Here is a 16,764-nt window from a genome sequence, read left to right as displayed (position 1 = left end):
TAAAATTAAATTGACCAAATTAATTTTCGACATATTTAAAATATTTAAAATGATCAAAATAATTAGATGTTCAATAAATTTTGTAAGACCACACAGGACTATAAGAAGCCTAGATCCATCTTAACCCTGGATCTATCAAGTGCTGAGAGGGATCAAGTCTCTCAAGGTGCAAACCTTTCCTCAAGTTTTGCACTCAAAAAAGAGGTTTGCACCCCAAGAGATTTGATCCCTATCGAGGCTTGATAGATCCGAGATTAAGATGGATATTTGATAATTTAATTATATAAATAAATAAAAGTGTTAAACTGTTAAAAATAAATAAATTGTCAAAACACCTATATAAATTGACGTGGTAAATCATCCAAAACCAATAATAACACCAAAGCATTTACAAGATATATAACTTGACTTGGCCAATCATCTAAAACTAATAATAATAACAAAGCATTTACAAGATAATCAAACTTTGTTTGGCAGACCACAGAATTGTGGATAAGTCTAGAAACTCTTACAAAATAGAAACCCAAAACCATATTTCAATAATATGGAGTTTTCTAGACTATTCATACCTCCTTATTGTAAGGTGAACAAACTAGGCATTACATATCACAAATATGTGGAAATTTATTTCTCCTCACACCAATGATGTAAGAACCAAAAAATATTGTATAAATAAAATATTAAATGATCTAAACTCCATCCTTCGACGTGAGGAATTGTTTGTGGGTGGGCTTTGCTTTGATGAAAAAGAACTCGAAGATAGGATATATGAGGTCACTGCCGATAAGGGGCATGACCTAGAAGATCCAAGTGGTTTTTCCATGTTTATACCACAAGCACTGGCTAGAAGGGCTGTGTGGAATTCACACACGCCAGTCGAAGGCCCCACCAGCCAATATTTTGGCAACGGTGATGAATACAACGCAGATCGAGGCAATGGTGTCATTGTTGGGATCGATTTCCATGGCACACATCGTGTAGATGAGGCTGAATTTCATTGTAATCTCCAACACCAGAGCATTTCCCACCCCCACTGTAACGACCTGCGATTTTGGGCACGCGGGCGGATGTGCGTACGCATGGTTGAAGTCTGAACGGGCAGCAGTTACACAATGTGTGAATTCCGACTTGAAGTGCGATGGTGGAAAGTGCGAGCTCTCCAAACATGCGATGACACTTATGCGCATTTGTGAGGAGGAGAATTGTTTATATGGCATAGAGAAGGCATGGAGGCTGACTTCGTGACTTAGGGGCTTTTGCGATGAAGCAAGGGCGTGCGTGAGGTCGGCTAGGCAAGCCATGACCTCCCCTCCAACGCATATATATTTGTGTTGCGTTGGCTCATTTGGACAGCAATCAACCAACGCTTGAACATCTTCGCTAAAGGGAGTTGAGCGCAGATCTAAGTGCACAGATTCAAGGAGGAAAGGCGCAGTTCACATGCGCCCATTCTTGGGCTAGTCGCATGGAAGAAGAGCGTTGAACTTGGTATCGGGTGAAGGTGCGGGCAGGTGCGCCCGACAGTTGGGTGAGGCGTGCACGGTGGATGTGTGGTGCCCAGTTTGTGCAAAGGCTTGGCATGGGTGTCTTGGCGACTCGGGTGAGTGCCCGCCCATCGTGCAAGTGTGCATGGAGACTTGTTGGTGTGTTGGGTTGTGAACGGAAGTGTGTCTCGGTTGGAGGCACCCATGTGTGGTGACTTGGAGGTGCGCCCAAGTTGGGCAAACAACACGACCGTGAGATGAAGGTTTGAACCGAAGGTCGTAGAGTTGGGCAGGTGGTACTACGTGCTGTTCACATGATTTGGGCATTTGTCAAGAGTTGGCAAGTGGGACTGCGTGTGGGCAGGTGTACACAGTTTGGGTGCTTGCGACCAAATGAAGAGCGAACCGGCGAAGACGTGTAACAAGGTGAATGAAGAGTTGGTGAGTCGTGCAGCGACCGTGTGGAGGTGCCGACGAGCTGGGCAACCGAGTTTTCCGAAGTGGGAAATTTGGCTAAGTATAAATTTGGGGTTTCCCAAGGACTTAGCCTATACTTTGTAAAAGTAAAGATTGTATAATATATTGATATTCGGGCATACTCATATTGTAGGGATTTGCCCCTACCTTTATACTGTTGTGCATTTCTCTTGTTTAATGCTGTTGATAATGAATGTGTATGGGTGTTCATTGGTATAAAGGCACATTAATAATACTTGGTAACGAAAATAAAACTAAGTATGGAATGTTAAGGCGTAGTCCACGAACATAAGTATTGGTGAAAAGAAAGTTTTCGGTGGTGCCGCACCTCACTATAAGCGGTTGAAAGACTACCGCAGGTGTAGGGGTGTGATAGTTGGTATCAGAGCAGCTGATTCGGGCATTGAAGGTTGAAGCTGCTACACAACTTCACTGAAGTGAAGTTGGTATCAGAGCTGGTGAAGTGCAGAGGGGATTTGCGGACGAAGCTGATCCCACTGTCACTTCGTGACAGTTGGTACCAGAGCTCGGTTGGAGCTGGTGAGCAAGGTTGCTCGTGACGAAGTGATAGTGGAAGCAGGTACTTGTAGGTGAAGGAAGCTAGTTTCACATATAAGTGGAACAAGGGCTGGTTCATGGTTGCAGGGAACTTGGTGAAGTTGGTGAATGGTGAGACAGGTTTAGCAGTGGTGAAGCTTAGTGCTTGGGCCAAGCTGAACGACAAGGCATGACAGGTTTGGAAGAATGCAAAGGGAAGATCTTGCTTACCTTATACAGGTTGAAGTGGATGAAAGAAGAGAATCCCTGGATTCGAGATAAGCTTGATGTCTTGGAAAGGAATGTTGAAGACGAACTTCTTCAACTTGGTTGGATAGTGGAGCAAGGTGAAGTTGGAGATTGTGCTATCAAGGAAGAGGAAGACGTGATGATTGAGGATGTTGCTGATGTGCCAACGATGGAGGATGAACTTGAGATTGATCAAGTTGGACCAGGATTGTGCAGTTTGCAGACATGGTTGGATGAGGATACTCATATGGAGGAACCTCATGATGATGATGTAAGTATTGTTGATACTTGTGTTTCACTTGAGCATTTGGTAGATGGACCGTATGCAGGGAAGGGCAAAGCCAGTTTGCCGATGCTAGGGAGCATCTTACCATGGATGTCTATGATGAGACCTTGTATGGAGAAGCAAGGGTTGTTGACTGTTGCAGGACTTGTTGGGGTTGTTTGTGACCTTATGGTAGAAGGTACAAAGGCCCGTGACAAGGGAGGAACATGATGATCGTTGCGGAGAATTGGGTCATGCTTTAGCCACATGGGTAACTGGCTAGGTGCCCGACATGACTCATGAACAGATTGGAGGGCACACACTTGAGGTACGATGATGCTTGGGTGGACTTCTCATGGCCAAGACCAAGAGATAGTCTTGGTGGAACCTTTAGTGGGGGAGCCATGATGGAAGGGACTCATGATGATGTTGATACGGTTGTGTGACCGAGTTCACTAGACCGAAGATTACAGCTTGGATGAGGATAACCAATTGTTGTGATGGGTCTACTTGGTTGGACTACATGGACAACTTAGTCATAGACATCAGGTTGGAGACATGGAGCATGGTAGCCTTATGCAGGGACATGATGCAGGAGCACTTATAGAGGTGCCACTTATGGGCATCCAATGAGGAGTGCAAAGGCAGGGATGTTGTGCAGATGGATTTGCTGATGTGACATGGAGATGTTTTACTTATGAGCCGATGGAGAGGTTGTGCACTCTTGTACAACAAGGCCATGGACTTGGATGGAGTTGTGAGCAGGCTATGGAGCATTCCTACTACATGGGGAGCTGAGGCATCTTGCAGAGACCTTTGGGCCGAGACTTGTATGCTTGCTGAGATGTTGGTTGGGGATGACTCATGGAGCTCATGATGACATGAGATTGTTGTGACTTTTGGGACTTCATATATGGTGGACTTGGGGACACTTTGGAGCAATGGAGTTACAACGATGATGATGCCTTGATAGCAACACTTGGGCATGGATTGAGTCGAGACTCAACCACTTTTGACACATGGGGGCTAATTGATCTATGATCATGGGCAGCACATGGATAGATGAGACAGGTGTATACTTGTTTCTATGGCAGACTTTAGGGATGACAAATTGCAGACATGATGGAGGTTGCTTCATGGACCTGGATGTGGCACACTGAGAGTTGGAGATTGATGAGATGATCTCTTCATATGGAGGAGATACACATATGGATGATGTTGGGATAGATGTGGCTGGTTTCATGCAGCACATTAACACTAAACATCATGGAAAACATGTTGCAGATGAGATGAGGGCTACTTCATGGGCCTGAGCATGGCTTACACTTGTATGGAGATGGATTCTTGATCGAGTTGAGGATGTGACAGGATGTTTTGAGAAACGACTGATGGTGGCATGAGGATGTGCATTCTCATGGTTTGAGCGTAACAGTTGGACTGGCCATCCGACTAGTTCAAACATGAGGGAGCTCAATGTGCAGAGATGTGTTAGCATTGGATTGGAGTACCATGACAGTAGTTCACATGAGGATGACACATGATGAGGTCGACATGAGATGTTGCAAGAAGCATGTAGCTTGAGATGGAGGGACTAGCCTTCCATATGGAGAGTAGCATGTGGAGATTGTGACAGGGTGATCGATGGTCATGGATCGAGATGATCTCTGATGTAAGACATACCGATGGGGTGTATACCTTGGTATGGTGATGTTGGTGACAGTTGGTTACCGGGGTGGTGCATGATGGAGATGGTGGTTCTACATATGTTGCAGGGATGTTTTCAGTATGTGGAGGAGTTGACATCATGGACATTGTTGATCTTGGTGGATGGCTACCAGGATGGTATGTTGTCGAGGACGACAACGACTTCAGGTGGAGGAGGATGTAACGACCTGCGGTTCTGGGCGCGCGGGCGGACGTGCGTGCACGCGGTTGAAGTTTGAACGGGCAGCGGTTACACGATGTGCGAACTCCGACTTGAAGCGCGACGGTGGAAAGTGCAAGCTCTCCAAACATGCGATGACACTTATGCGCATTTGTGAGGAGGAGACTTGTTTATATGGCGTGGAGAAGGCATGGAGGCCGACTTGGTGACTTAGGGGCTTTTGCGATGGAGCAAGGGCGTGGGTGAGGTCGGCTGGGCAAGCCATGACCTCCCCTCCAACGCATATATATTTGTGTTGCGTTGGCTCATTTGGACAACAATCAACCAATGCTTGAACATCTTCGCTAAAGGGAGTTGAGTGCAGATCTAAGTGCGCAGATTCAAGGAGGAAAGGCGCAGTTCACATGCGCCCATTCTTGGGCTAGTCACACGGAAGAAGACCGTTGAACTTGGTATTCGGTGAAGGTGCAGGCAGGTGCACCCGGCAGTTGGGTGAGGCGTGCACGGTGGATGTGTGGTGCCTGGTTTGTGCGAAGGCTTGGCGTGGGTGTCTTGGCGACTTGGGTGAGCGCCCGCTCATCGTGCAAGTGCGCATGGAGACTTGTTGGTGTGTTGGGTTATGAACGGAAGTGTGTCTCGGTTGGAGGTGCCCGTGTGTGGCGACTTGGAGGCGCGCCCAAGTTGGGCAAACAACACGACCATGAGACGAAGGTTTGAACCGAAGGTCGTAGAGTTGGGCAGGCGGTACTACGTGCTGTTCACACGATTTGGGCATTTTTCAAGAGTTGGCAAGTGGGACTGTGTGTGGGCAGGTGTACACGGTTTGGGTGCTTGCGACCAAATGAAGAGCGAACCGACGAATACATGCAACAAGGTGAACGAAGAGTTGGTGAGTCGTGCGGCGACCATGCAAAGGTGCCGACGAGCTGGGCAACCGAGTTTGCCGATGTTGGAAATTTGGCTAAGTATAAATTTGGGGTTTCCCAAGGACTTAGCCTATACTTTGTAAAAGTAAAGATTGTATAATATATTGATATTCGGGTAGACTCATATTGCAGGGAGTTGCCCCTCCCTTTATACTGTTGTGCATTTTTCTTGTTTAATGCTGTTGATAATGAATGTGTACGGGTGTTCATTGATATAAAGGCACATTAATAATACTTGGTAATGAAAATAAAACTAAGTATGGAATGTTAAGGCGTAGTCCATGAACATAAGTATTGGTGAAAAGAAAGTGTTCGGTGGTGCTGCACCTCGCTATAAGCGGTTGAAAGACTACCGCAGTTGTAGAGGCAGGACACCCAGGCTCGAAGAAAACAAGAAGACCCCCGTTGGCTTGAATTCATGTTAGCAAGATTCTTTGACACTATGCCCCACCAGATGAAGTAAGAAAGCAAAGATCAGGAAGATGGTGCCCAGGGTACCATTGTTGGGGTCGATTGTTGTGGCACACAGCATGTAGATGAGGCCAAATGTAATCACAATCTCCAACACTAGAGCGTTGCCCACCCCCATGCCCGAAGACATCAAGAACACCCCCGATGACCTGAATCCATGTCGGCAAGATTCTTTGACACTACACTGCATTAGATGATGTAAGAAAGCAACCAGAGAGTGGAGAAATGGCGCAAGATTCCATTTCCATGACATCGTAAGCCATGGAAGCCCGATAGTCCTAGGTCTTTCAACATATTGTTAAAATTACGAACACGCTCGCTTTGATAAATTTTATCGACGACAAAAACATCTGCAATGCTTGTGAACTTCTTTGGAGATGGAAATACTTATTGATTGATCCTGAATATATCTCGTTGTAGACAAGATGAATTTTCTTCTCAGACACGTTACCGTGAGATGTAGGCGCAATGGGACGATTCAATTCCATTGGTCACATTCCCAGACACGATCGAATCGATTAATGAAAACTGTGAGATGTAGGCGCAATGGGACGATTCAATTCCATCGGTCGCGTTCCCAGACACGATTGAATCGATTCATTTTCATGAATCAATTTAAGGTTTTCGTTGTGGTGTTTACAGGGAATTCAGAGTGACATAGAATGAGAGTGACATGTAAACACCTATATTCCAATTTAATTTATTTTTTAAATAAAAATCTTTTGCTCAGATCACAACAACTGTTGATAACAAATCAGACGAAGGATTTTCTTGGCACATTATCTCCACATTTAATCCTTGCAGTCAATTTAAAAAATAAATAAATAAATACAAATTCAACCTCACCTCTTCTACTTGAGGTCGACATAGGGAACGCTTCAGCAAATTATTTTTTATATATTATTTAAATTCAGATGAAATTCTACTTTATATTTATGTAAAAAATACAAGTACACTCTTTTACTTTATTGTTCCATTATCTTTTCCATAGCCCTTATATAGTTCTTTCTACTCCCATCACACTTTTTCACAACCTTTGTACAAATTGTATTATTCTTATCACACCTTTTCCATGACTTCATTTAATAGTGAAGGACACTTCCTTTTTCAATCTTTATTGCACATGACTAAATGGACTTGCTTCTTAGTCTCTTTCAAACTAATAACTTTTATTAAGGTTAGGTCGAAATTGATAACCAACCACAATTCTTACATTATATGTTTTATAAGCTTAGCTAGCTCTTAGATAGATAGTACCATTAGTAGAGCAATTGAACCATAATCTATTTAGTCAAAATAAAATGAAATATACTACCTTATTGAGGATATGATTAGAGGTGTCGAATCAAATCTAGATGGGGTGATCAACAAGGAGGCCTCATTCAACAAGGGTGTTGAACAAAAGTGTTTCCATTGATGTCAAAGGAGTAGTCATTGATGTCAAAGGAGTTGTTATTGACGTCAAATAATTATTGTTAATGTGTCTTTGATGTTTTATTGATTTGATATTTTTTTGATGATTATAGCCTATCTTTGTGGACAATTTTCCTACAAAATATCAAGTTAGATGCTCCTACGAGTTGCATGATTGGATAGTCCACATAAATATATTTCCAACAGTGTATGACACTCAAAAGAAACTCTCAAGTGATTAGAAGTTATGATAATTGAAGTTTGGAAGGGCTCTGAGGCTCATGATTTCACATAGGCTGACAGATTTTGAAAGACATGCTTTCCAAGGTGACTAAAGGCACGAGATGTGTATTTTTCCCATTATATAATAGTAAATAGGAATTTATGGTTAGGATACTGTGGCATGGAAAGTCATAGTCCCATTGTTGACAAAACCTGTGGAACGAGAACTTTACCATTAACTAATGACCATCATGCCATGGAGCTCCAAGTAGAAGCACAGACTTAGGGCATCTTGCAGTTAACAAAATATTCTAAATGATTATCTACCCAACACATAAAGTATGGCATATAATGTAAATCAAACACCGAATCCATGTTAAAGTTAACAAAAGATTTTGGTTAAAAACCATATGACCTCGAGCATTTCCTTTATACAGGAAATGACGTGGGAAGTGACAACTGACTAAATGTGATTGAAGGATAGTGATGAGCTAACAGATGATGTGGCATCTAGATGGAAGTGACGTTAGCATGGCTATGACATGGAAAGGACACATGACATGTTGATTTGGAATTTTTGAGTACCCAAGTGGCCCTTTGTAGGGTGACACATGACACCACTCACAAGGTGGTAGATGGTAATGTGATGACATGGGATGACAAATTTGAAGGGTAGGTCAACATATTAACATGTGGCATGTTGATGACATTGCATGACACACTTTGCGGTGTGTAAGTAATTTTTTTTGTGAAGGTAATAGTATTGGAAACAACCACAGTAGATAGACTCTAGGAGATGTAAATGTTTCCATTAGATGACATGAACATTCTTTTCCCATTATGGGCGGAATAGCAGTGGTACACTACCACAGTTAACGAAATTTGAGATATGGGGACTTCACCATCAATTGGCCGATGAATTCATGTCCTGCTGCAAAAGTTAAAGCCAAGATACAGAGAAGGAATATGGCATGGTTGACGAGCTATGGGAGATGGGAACTTCTCCATCAAATACTAAGAAATTTATGTCACCTCGCCAAATTTTTGTGGTTAAAAAGTAATGAATGATGGCATTATGGCATGTATAAAATAAGGCATTGGATAGATAAATATTTAGAAATGGTAAATAATGAGAACTTAGTGTGTCTCTAGACTTAAGGCATGGTTCTAAGTCATTGGGAATATAGTCCAATGAGCCACTCATTAGAGCATTCAAATACCAGAGTAAGGAAATGGTTTAATGTGAAATGAAGGGTTGAAGTGTAAGGGTGCAACAAGTAAAAACACTAAAATGAATTGTTTGCACTGCAAGAAGATAGGGAACCAAATATAACATTTTAGAGAGAAGAGAATTAAAAAACAAAATGAATCTAAAACTAACAAAACTAATGAATCTCAAACATCATGAAGTTGAAGTGCTTTAATTCCTGAAAAACCATGAATATGAAAAGACAAATGGTTAAGAGGATATTGATATAAACTAGTCCTTGTAATTGAAATAAGGAAAAATTTCACTTGTTTTGATAAAATAAATAGTGTGAGAGAGAGATATATAGTTGACATGAGAAGACGGTGAAAAAGTCATTAGTTGCTAAAAAGATAAAGTATACATAGAACAAAGGGACCAAAGTAGAGGTTGTAGGAGGAGATTCGGTGAAAGTTGACGTTGTTGTGGAGAAAAGTGCAAATGATAAAAAATAGAGAGAGTGCTACTGAAAAAGATCATCAGAATGTGTCAAAATAAATATTTATCTCATTTATCAGAGGATTGGTCTCTCCTTCAGGTAGGTGCCTAAAAAGGATTATTAGGTTGGTGCCTGTGAATAGTGGGAGTTGGTGCTTCCAACAAGTGGGTGTTTGCAAATAAAAAGAGGTTGGACCCTCCTATAGGTTGGTGCCTACATAATGATGTAAAAGAAGTTGGTGATTTCATTTACATCAAAACAAAAAGATTTCTACTAATTTTCTCCCTATATGGGTTTCCATGTATATATCGTGTCTGCATGTGTTTATCATGTGCGTGATGTTGATAATATTGTTGTATGTTGATTTCATGGTTAATTGTTGAATATTTAACTAGCTTTGCTCATTGTTAAAGAAGCTGGCCAAAGATTGTTAAAAGTTATAAAATACTAACTCGTCACCCACCCTCTCATTGTTTTCCTAGTTCCGAACAAATATAATCATGATGGAACCAACTAATCATATAAGGGAAAAATCTTGTTGGATATTAGGTGCACAAGAAATGTGTAGCTTAAGGCATAGGCTGTTTATTTACTAACATATTCACCAATTATTCTACTTGGAATGAGGATGAGCGGTAGCATCAATAACATTGTACCTAACATTTCTTGAAAGAGGCCGAAGAGTGGATTTGAGAGGTACCAATGGAGCTATCAACACCAAAGCCTATAGTAAAGCTCATAATGCCCCTTTGAGAAGAGAAATAAAGCATTTCATTTAGGAAGCTATCTACATCAAGGGGCATTTAAGTGGGTAACCCATACAAAATATCCAACAATAATATATCAAGTGTTAGTAACAAAGAAAAAATAAATAGCAAGAGAGATCTTCTCTCGAGAAAGTGTTAACCATTTTTCCCTTATACATATCTTTATGTCTTCCATAAATCTAAGACTAGCCCCTACGAATACTTTTAGTGGATTGATTTTCCTAAGGATTGGGAAAAAGAAGCATACTTTTGATAATAAAAAGGTCTACCTTTATAGCAATCCTCTAGGAAATGTGTCTAAAGAATCTCTTTTTGGTGGGGGCATTCATCTAAACCATTTTTGGAAAAAAAAATTTCATGTACTATGGCCTTCCGTAGACCCAATTCCCATAAAATAATAGATAATTTCAAATTCAACTTTTTAGATGGAACTACCATCATATGTAGCTCTAGATACTGCTAGATTTAGGTCCCTAAGTTTTCCAATTATATCTAATAAATGTTGGAAATACTGAGAGGGGTGTGAATCAAGATTTCCTCCTTTTCAATTGGTTATTTCTTTGAACAATATTCAGAGCATGAAGATCAGAAATATAAAGACAATCATCACATCAAGTACACTATGCACAATTATTTGGCTTTAATGAGAGCTCCATTATGTACGAATATACACACAACAATTTACCAGATAAATATGTAGGGAAGTACAAGACTCCCCAACGTTTACCAGTTAAGTTGGAAGGAAGAAAAAGCTTCCTGGATGTTAAGGCTCATGTACCAAGGATATTGGCTAAAGTATAATAGTCTACTATCACAAAACTACCACTGCTTCTGCTACTACCGCACTGATACTATCCACTACTTCTATCTACTGCCACCTCTGATATTGTTTCCATTAACCAGTGCAACCTCTCTCTATCACTACTCCTGCCACCATCCTATTCTCATTTTAGAAGAGTTGAATATCTTATTAAAGGATCTTGCCATCAAGGTCTGAAAGGATTACTTCCATCTTCCAATTCACTGAATCATACAGGGAGTTGTAAAATCAACACTTAAACAACCCTTGGATTATAAGACATATTGTTGCTATATGAAGATTGTATGATATCTCTATCACTATCAAGGTTATTTGCCACGTATTGTTCATATGTCACTACTGTCATAGCAAGATCATGCAGTACTAATGTCTTAGTTTTAAGGGAGCATGTTGTCACCAAAGACTATTGTAATATCTCACTATATCATTGTCATTTAAGGATATTGTTGTATAGGTGACTGTTATAACTATCTAGTTTTTTCATAGGTGAATCATTAAAGGGTATTTACTACATAGATCACATATAATATCATATAGAGGATCATTACCTCTTGTTATCAAAACATAGTCATACTAATGTCAAGGATAACTACTTCAAATATTGTTATACAACAAGTTTATGGAATAGGTCGACTGTCACATCTTCATTTGATTTCACTATCACAACTATTACTGAAATTTATTTGGTTGTTATTGTTGTTATCAATAGAATCTGATCAAGGATACTATGTAGCAAGGTTAACGTCATTGTAGCTCTATCATATCCCTCTCCTTGATATTGTAGAAAACAAGTTTCTTCTCTTTAGAGAATAATACAAAACTAAGTTATGGTATCCCTTCATAAACCACTTCTTCTACTTCAAAAGATTATTTGTTGTCTGAAGACTTGAAGCCATAACAGTGTCAAAAGCTACAGACGTGTCTAGACATAGGGCACATGAGTAGCACACAAAAAGATCTGTGTAGTGTATCCTTCAGATCTATGTCAAGGATATTACTCAAACTTCCAAAAGTACCTTAGGACAATTTTGGTTATATAGGCCGATATTACTTCACTGACTTGGATATGAGTTTTCAACAAATTTCAACGGGAATCCAAATAGATTAGCTAAATCCAAATCCGTATCTCATTTTCACAGTTGTATAAGGCTACAAGGATGAGGATTTTAAGCCACTATAATAACATCTTCAGAAACATTATATAAATTTAGATCTGTTGCTCAAAGCAACTATGATTCTATCTATGAGACAAGTGTTCTTCTCCAGTCCAAACATATTCCTTAACTTCACTATTTGAGTGTGAGTCATCTTCAAAAAAACAACTACAGGTGTCCATGAACTATGTTTGTCACATTTTCAAAACATACTTCAATTAATGCTTCAGAGAATATACTTATGAAGACTCTCAACTAAATTAACTTTAGATCTGGTTACAGATGCGAGTCTTAAATCCAGGGTAGAGATAAACAAAAGAAAGGACCCTTAACTTCATAAAATAAATGCGTCAATGTAACATCCGCAGTAAAAAATTCCATGTAATAAAATTAAATAAAGGAAAAAATAAGACCACGGGTAAGGGACACTTATTCCAAGCTGAATGTTGGGAAAATATATCCTAGTGGGCATCACTAGATGTGTGTTTTGGCTAAAGAAAATTGGCAAAGGAATTAAAAGGAAAAAAGGAATTTTTGGTACATTTATTTATGAAAATAAAGGAAAATAGGAGAAAAGGAAGGTAAAAGGTCACAGGTTTCATGTGAGGAGGAAATTGAAGGAAAATAATGGAAAATGAAGAAATTGGAGGCCTCATTAATAAAAAGGCCTTTGAGGATTAGGTGGCAAGCTCTTGGCTCAAACTCAGTCAGTATAACCTTTTGTCAGTTCAAGTTTGGAGCTCTCTCATTATTCTCTCTCTCTCTCACTCTCTTGATCACTTAGAGTTTTCTTGGAGCACTCTAATTTGAAACAAAGGAAAGGGAAGGAAAGGAAAGGAAAGGAAAAGAAAGCAAGGAACGAGGAAAGGAAAGCAAGATCAAGTAGCTTTAACCAGAATACTTGCAAGTAAACTTTTCCATGTGTGATTTCCTAGCTGGTTTGGACATGCTTGGTTTCACATGTCAGTGTATGGTTCTCTTATTGTCAGTGGCATGGTTTTTCCAGGTTATGATAGTGGTTTTCAACCTAGCCTAGCCTTTTTCTAGATGCCATGGTGTTGGGACATTTATTTCATTTTTTGAGCTTTGGTTTGACAGATGGATTTCAGAATCTAGGGCAGAGGTGGTCTCAAGGTTCATTCTTAAATCCCTAGGAATCCTTGACCAGTTTTGGCGGGATACGTGGTAAAGCCTGAGGGAGTAATCTTGCTTTAGGGCCTAGTGATATGGGTTTGGATTGCGGTAAAGCTTGAGAGACAAGGAGAAAGAAAATTCCTCAAGGATAGTGATGGATTCTGGATGACATTCCAAGTTTGGTTAATTTGTGATCGGAACACCGGTTTTGGTGTGATCATGGTTTGATGAGGGTGAAGGTGGTTTAACCACTGGATTCCCTTGGTTGTTCTTGGATTGCTTTTTCTATGATATCCTACATTTATGCTTGGAATATGGTGTTGGCATTATGATACAGGTGTTGTCCTTGATGGCAACTCACTCAGATGAAAGATCACAGTACAACAGGTTAACAACAAAGAATTATAGATTAGACTACAAAGAATGAAGAAAGAGAGGTATACATAGGTTCACCTTGACCAAGGTGCATATACATGCAGGTTCACTAAACACAAGTAGCGTATACGTACACACGCACCTTCACAGAAGGAAAAACACGTATATCTTGGAAAACTAAGTTTTTGGTCCAAGGTATTTGGTCCATGGTATTGGTCCAAGGTATCTGGTCCGAGGTATTGACCCTAGGTATTTGGTCCAAGGTATTCTTAACTGGTTTTGGTCCATGGTATTGAGAAAGGCCTAAAACTATAAAAGGAGGAGAAAATCATTAGGCAAAGTGTGCAAGTATCGAATATATGATGAAGTGCGAGATCTAGTATGCAGGTTATTGGCTTATGGTACTGTTCTTGATCTGAACCAAGGATGAACCTTAACAGTTGGTGAAGGATAAGATCTAATGATGGATCAGGATCTTAAGGCTTGAAATGGATTATCATTATGTGGTTTGATCATGTATAGTCTAGATCTGAATACTGACGCATGTGTTGTTCTGTAAATATTATGATCTGGGTATAACTTAAGTCTGGAATAGCTGCAGAATTATGAATTAATATTTGTAGATGTGTATGCTGGTTAGCTTTGATAAAAGCACATATACACGCATGTTCGACACATGTAAGTAGAGTATATCACATAAAGTATGTTTCAGTTGTTTCTGTTTACTGTTTCAAAATTCTGGGTTCTGGTTTGGGTTTTGGTGATTGTATTCTGGTGATAGTATTCTGACTGATCAGATTGACTGTCAAAGTGATTTATTGATTCAGTTATGGGTGATTCAAAAAGTGATGTTTGAGTTTCAGTGATTGGTTAATGCAGATGTTTTTGATTATTTAATTGCAGTGATAATGTTGTTGATGGATCTAGTTTGAAAATTTATGAAACGTGGTCCTTGGAGGAAGAAAGAAGGTCGTAGGCTTCTGTAGGTCGTAGCCTACGTACTAGTAAACATATCGACTAGTACAAAAGTTAGGGGGGTTATATCTCCCTTCTATTAGAAGCTGGAGAACGAGAGAAGGTTGTAACCTTCTGGAGGTAGAAGCCTCTGTACTAGTATAAGTCTACACCAGTACAAAATTGTAAATAGATTTTCTTATTAAGGAATTTAGACTTCTGTGATCCATAACATTGTCTAGAAATCTTCGGCAAAATCACATAATCAGTCTTTTGTCGACGCGTTTCGAACCAACCAGTGTGGTTCATCGTCAGGACAAGTTGAAGAACTAATCTGGCTTAGCTTGATTAAATAGAGTGTGCAGAGACTCCAACGGCTATATTGCAACAACTAATTTTGACCTGAGGATCAAAGTCAAACCACTGATTTTATTATTAATAGAAGTTAATTGAAAAATATAATAAATTTATTGTTTTAAATATAATGGTCATTATATCTTCATATTTATTAAATAACCTATATTTATTATTATCCCCAAATTATTTAAATACAAATAAATAGTATTAAATTACTATTATTCTTAGAATTTAGTTACAATAGGTAACTGTGTATTTATTTAATAATAATTGTTTAAATTAAAGGGTCCAATGGTAAACTAGATATAATGGTCATTAATAAATTATGGTAAACTAAATAATGGTAAATTAAATAAAATGGTCATTAATAAAATTATATCTTCATATAACCTATATTTATTATTATTCCCAAATAATTTAAATACAATAAATAGTATTAAATTACTATTATTCTTATAATATAGTTACAATAGGTAACTGTGTATTTATTTAATAATGATTATTAAAATTAAGGGTCTAATGGTAAACTAGATCTTCTCCAAAATAAATCATTTTTATTAATTATCTAAATGTAATGGCCCTTCGAAACTCAAATAATAAGTTCATACAATAATTTAGTTTATTAAATAATCTATATTTACTTAATAATCTATAATTCTAATATTATAAATAGTATTCTAGTTAAATCATTATTATGTAAATTAAAGTACATGTTTATTAAAAATAGTATATCCATTAACTCAATAATATATCATATATTTCTAATAATTTCTTGTTTATCATTAAAACTCTTATAATTAATTTAGTAATTTATATCCATTAAACAATCAATATTTATTACTAAAATTTTATTAAAAATTAACTATGTTATTACTTATAAGGTTTAAAAAAGGGGGTCTTTATTAATTCAATATATAGGAAATCAGTTAAAGGAAATAACAAGGTGAAGAAGAATTAAAAATCAATGCAAAGAATCTAATCTAATATTAATTCACCCCCTGGGATAAGGTTAATACCATAATAAGCCCGAAATTACTTAATAACATATTACTACCTCCTGCACTCCATGACAAACCCGCCAAAACCAGAACTTGAGGAGAGGGAAGACAGAAACCCTAAGACCTAACAGAAGGGGAATGAGGAGGCTAGGAAGACAAGGCTGGGACCCAGCAACTGCTAATCTTCCAGCCATCATCCCTATTAAGATTGTTCGGCCTTTTCTCAATCTCCAGGGCCTCTCTAAATTTGCGATGGTGAAACTGCGCAACTTTGGCAATGACAAGGTAGGACCAAGTCCTCAACCTTGGCTGAGCATGCGGGGAAGACTATGCATCATGTTTGTATAGAAGATGCTCAAGTCATTGCCAAAGTTGCGCAGTTTCACCATCGCAAATTTAGAGAGGCCCTGGAGATTGAGAAAAGGCCGAACAATCTTAATAGGGATGATGGCTGGAAGATTAGCAGTTGCTGGGTCCCAGCCTTGTCTTCCTAGCCTCCTCATTCCCCTTCTGTTAGGTCTTAGGGTTTCTGTCTTCCCTCTCCTCAAGTTCTGGTTTTGGCGGGTTTGTCATGGAGTGCAGGAGGTAGTA

This window comes from Pinus tabuliformis, chromosome 8 (genome assembly GCF_031772625.1).
Source record: "Pinus tabuliformis cultivar Carrire ecotype Pingquan chromosome 8, CPIR1, whole genome shotgun sequence".
Taxonomy (NCBI): domain Eukaryota; kingdom Viridiplantae; phylum Streptophyta; class Pinopsida; order Pinales; family Pinaceae; genus Pinus; species Pinus tabuliformis.
The sequence above is the reverse complement of the archived record's forward strand: the minus strand, read 5'-3'. Positions refer to the sequence as shown.